General features: G+C 52.4%; 1 non-coding gene across 1 annotated transcript in view; it reads right to left on the reverse strand.

The window, feature by feature from the left end:
• The window catches only part of LOC126435444 (small subunit ribosomal RNA), a 1,909-nt gene extending 277 nt beyond the window's left edge, over nucleotides 1-1,632 (reverse strand). The window contains exon 1 of the ribosomal RNA XR_007579946.1: nucleotides 1-1,632. This exon is cut by the window's left edge and continues 277 nt beyond it. This is a non-coding gene — a ribosomal RNA (small subunit ribosomal RNA).
• Between the last annotated feature and the right edge of the window lie 3,368 nt (nucleotides 1,633-5,000).

Here is a 5,000-nt window from a genome sequence, read left to right on the forward strand (position 1 = left end):
GTTCAGCGGGTTACCCCGACCTTTCGGCCTAGGAAGACACGCTGATTCCTTCAGTGTAGCGCGCGTGCGGCCCAGAACATCTAAGGGCATCACAGACCTGTTATTGCTCAATCTCGTGCGGCTAGAAGCCGCCTGTCCCTCTAAGAAGAAAAGTAATCGCTGACAGCACGAAGGATGTCACGCGACTAGTTAGCAGGCTAGAGTCTCGTTCGTTATCGGAATTAACCAGACAAATCGCTCCACCAACTAAGAACGGCCATGCACCACCACCCACCGAATCAAGAAAGAGCTATCAATCTGTCAATCCTTCCGGTGTCCGGGCCTGGTGAGGTTTCCCGTGTTGAGTCAAATTAAGCCGCAGGCTCCACTCCTGGTGGTGCCCTTCCGTCAATTCCTTTAAGTTTCAGCTTTGCAACCATACTTCCCCCGGAACCCAAAAGCTTTGGTTTCCCGGAGGCTGCCCGCCGAGTCATCGGAGGAACTGCGGCGGATCGCTGGCTGGCATCGTTTATGGTTAGAACTAGGGCGGTATCTGATCGCCTTCGAACCTCTAACTTTCGTTCTTGATTAATGAAAACATACTTGGCAAATGCTTTCGCTTCTGTTCGTCTTGCGACGATCCAAGAATTTCACCTCTAACGTCGCAATACGAATGCCCCCGCCTGTCCCTATTAATCATTACCTCGGGTTCCGAAAACCAACAAAATAGAACCGAGGTCCTATTCCATTATTCCATGCACACAGTATTCAGGCGGGCTTGCCTGCTTTAAGCACTCTAATTTGTTCAAAGTAAACGTGCCGGCCCACCGAGACACTCAATAAAGAGCACCCTGGTAGGATTTCAACGGGGTCCGCCTCGGGACGCACGAGCACGCACGAGGCGGTCGCACGCCTTCGGCTCGCCCCACCGGCAGGACGTCCCACGATACATGCCAGTTAAACACCGACGGGCGGTGAACCAACAGCGTGGGACACAAATCCAACTACGAGCTTTTTAACCGCAACAACTTTAATATACGCTATTGGAGCTGGAATTACCGCGGCTGCTGGCACCAGACTTGCCCTCCAATAGATACTCGTTAAAGGATTTAAAGTGTACTCATTCCGATTACGGGGCCTCGGATGAGTCCCGTATCGTTATTTTTCGTCACTACCTCCCCGTGCCGGGAGTGGGTAATTTGCGCGCCTGCTGCCTTCCTTGGATGTGGTAGCCGTTTCTCAGGCTCCCTCTCCGGAATCGAACCCTGATTCCCCGTTACCCGTTACAACCATGGTAGGCGCAGAACCTACCATCGACAGTTGATAAGGCAGACATTTGAAAGATGCGTCGCCGGTACGAGGACCGTGCGATCAGCCCAAAGTTATTCAGAGTCACCAAGGCAAACGGACCGGACGAGCCGACCGATTGGTTTTGATCTAATAAAAGCGTCCCTTCCATCTCTGGTCGGGACTCTGTTTGCATGTATTAGCTCTAGAATTACCACAGTTATCCAAGTAACGTGGGTACGATCTAAGGAACCATAACTGATTTAATGAGCCATTCGCGGTTTCACCTTAATGCGGCTTGTACTGAGACATGCATGGCTTAATCTTTGAGACAAGCATATGACTACTGGCAGGATCAACCAGGGAGCTGCGTCAACTAGAGCTGAGCAGCCGGCCGCCCGGGAGTGTGTCCCGGGGGCCCACGCGAACACGCAAGCGTCCGCTCAATTATTCTGCAAACAGGAGGAGGCTGAGCTCCCCTGCACAACACACCTCGAAACCCTCTCAGGTCCCGGCGGCGCGCAGCGCCGTCCTAAGTACTTGGTCGGGTTCGAGAGAGGCGCAATCGCCCGGAGTTAGGCGAGTAGACGCTTTAGGTGCGACCACCCGTGCTCCCAACTGAGCTTGCCGCTGCCGACAGAGGCCCGGGAGCGTGCTGTCGTGGCATTGCCGGCGGGAGACAACACGCGCCACCTACGGTGACCGGCAGCTCCAACGCCAGCGCCACAGAAGGACAAAAGCCCCACTTGGGTGCCGAAGCGAACTCTCCCAGCACAGCGCACGCGCCAACACGTCCGCACAGCTGCGATACAAACCACCTGCGAGAACCGCTGGGGCGACCGAGCAGCAGACGGCGTCGCGGCGCCGAGCGCCGGGCGGCGGCGCATCCTCAGCGCACACAGTCCTCAATCGGACCAGCACACTGCAGATGGCCACCGCGCTTCGCACCGGGCCCGCGAGGACCTGCTTTGGCCGCAAGGCGCCGCGAGCAGGGGGCGCCGGCGCGCAGCTGCGCCGCCTGCCGCGTCCGTCGGCCGGCGCGCCTGCCACTGGCCGCCCCCACCAGCCGGCTGTAGCGCGTGCGCCCACGCACCGCGCTGCCAGCACGCCGGGCGGCCCCCCCTCACCGGCCGGGGACGGTCCCACCCAGCCACCGCCGCGTATCGCCTCACACCCAGATCCCCTTTCACGTTCGTGGGCATGGTGGGTCCCCTTTCACGTTCGTGGGCATGGTGGGTATCCCTGAAACAACCGGTTAATAGCTCGACCGATCGTCGCCAACACTGATTCACCTCTAGCGAGAACAACCGCACCACAACGGGTTACCTGTTGTTCATTTGCGTAACGTCACCAGCAAACGTAGACGTCCATCGCCATTTGCAACGAGTATTGCATGCCTGTGTCAGGTGTCACAACACACTACGTCTGCCCACATAGACGCAACAACATGTGCACGCCTCGAGAACACGTAGAAGGTAGCCCCCGTACGTATGCGGTGTCCATTGCGCGAACGACTGTCAGCCGGCCTCTGCAGGATGTCGCAGATGTGGAACGCGGTGCAACATGCTATCACGGTGTGTGAGAAGAGACGACTACGTCCGAATACACGCTCCACTACATCAACAGACTGCTCATGCTGATCGCCATCCAGGGCGTCCGTTCCTCCCACACGTCTGAATGGCGTACCACACTGCAATCCAGCTCTTATAGGGAGACGACACGTAGCTGCGTGCACAATATTTGGACTGTATGGTCTGCCGTTGCTAGGCGCAGTCGTCGTACGGTCACACATGTGCCACGATGTATCATTCAGTACATACGGACCAATGTGCAGTACAGTTTGTGGGTTTTGCGTACATCGGCGGACAGGTGACAGGCCGTACCACAACGTAGGCTGAGTACGTCGGCATGCGAAGGGCATTGAACATGCAAACTTCTCAACGACCAGCTTGCGAAGGCAGGGGGGAAGGGGGGGGGGGCATGTACGTCCTGCTGCTATCCACATTACAGTGTATAGCAGGAGCATGTGGAAAGTCAGCAACACCTGCAAGGTGTTTAACATGACGCGATACACAGGGGACCGGGCAGTGCGAATAGCGAACTATATTGCGAGGGTTGCGGTTAGGCAACACTACACTAATTTAACGAGTTGCATAACAATTACAGAGCAGGTTCAGCGACAACGTGCGTCAGGTTAAGGCGCAATATAGGTTAGGTTAAGGCACAACATGGGTTACGTTAAAGCACAAATTAGGTTACGTTAAAGCACAAATTAGGTTACGTTAAAGCACAAATTAGGTTACGTTAAAGCACAAATTAGGTTACGTTAAAGCACAAATTAGGTTACGTTAAAGCACAAATTAGGTTACGTTAAAGCACAAATTAGGTTACGTTAAAGCACAAATTAGGTTACGTTAAAGCACAAATTAGGTTACGTTAAAGCACAAATTAGGTTACGTTAAAGCACAAATTAGGTTACGTTAAAGCACAAATTAGGTTACGTTAAAGCACAAATTAGGTTACGTTAAAGCACAAATTAGGTTACGTTAAAGCACAAATTGGGTTACGTTAAGGCACAACATGGGTTACGTTAAGGCACAACATGGGTTACGTTAAGGCACAACATGGGTTACGTTAAGGCACAACATGGGTTACGTTAAGGCACAACATGGGTTACGTTAAGGCACAACATGGGTTACGTTAAGGCACAACATGGGTTACGTTAAGGCACAACATGGGTTACGTTAAGGCACAACATGGGTTACGTTAAGGCACAACATGGGTTACGTTGAGGCACAACATGGGTTACGTTGAGGCACAACATGGGTTACGTTGAGGCACAACATGGGTTACGTTGAGGCACAACATGGGTTACGTTAAGGCACAACATGGGTTACGTTAAGGCACAACATGGGTTACGTTGAGGCACAACATGGGTTACGTTGAGGCACAACATGGGTTACGTTGAGGCACAACATGGGTTACGTTGAGGCACAACATGGGTTACGTTGAGGCACAACATGGGTTACGTTGAGGCACAACATGGGTTACGTTGAGGCACAACATGGGTTACGTTGAGGCACAACATGGGTTACGTTGAGGCACAACATGGGTTACGTTGAGGCACAACATGGATTACGTTGAGGCACAACATGGGTTACGTTGAGGCACAACATGGGTTACGTTGAGGCACAACATGGGTTACGTTGAGGCACAACATGGGTTACGTTGAGGCACAACATGGGTTACGTTGAGGCACAACATGGGTTACGTTGAGGCACAACATGGGTTACGTTGAGGCACAAATTAGGTTACGTTGAGGCACAAATTAGGTTACGTTGAGGCACAAATTAGGTTACGTTGAGGCACAAATTAGGTTAGGTTAAGGTACAATATGGGTTAGGTTAAGGTACAATATGGGTTAGGTTAAGGTACAATATGGGTTAGGTTAAGGTACAATATGGGTTAGGTTAAGGTACAATATGGGTTAGGTTAAGGCACAACATGGGTTAGGTTAAGGCACAACATGGGTTAGGTTAAGGCACAACATGGGTTAGGTTAAGGCACAACATGGGTTAGGTTAAGGCACAACATGGGTTAGGTTAAGGCACAACATGGGTTAGGTTAAGGCACAACATGGGTTAGGTTAAGGCACAACATGGGTTAGGTTAAGGCACAACATGGGTTAGGTTAAGGCACAACATAGGTTAGGTTAAGGCACAACATAGGTTAGG

Source organism: Schistocerca serialis, unplaced genomic scaffold (assembly GCF_023864345.2).
Source record: "Schistocerca serialis cubense isolate TAMUIC-IGC-003099 unplaced genomic scaffold, iqSchSeri2.2 HiC_scaffold_1207, whole genome shotgun sequence".
NCBI lineage: Eukaryota > Metazoa > Arthropoda > Insecta > Orthoptera > Acrididae > Schistocerca > Schistocerca serialis.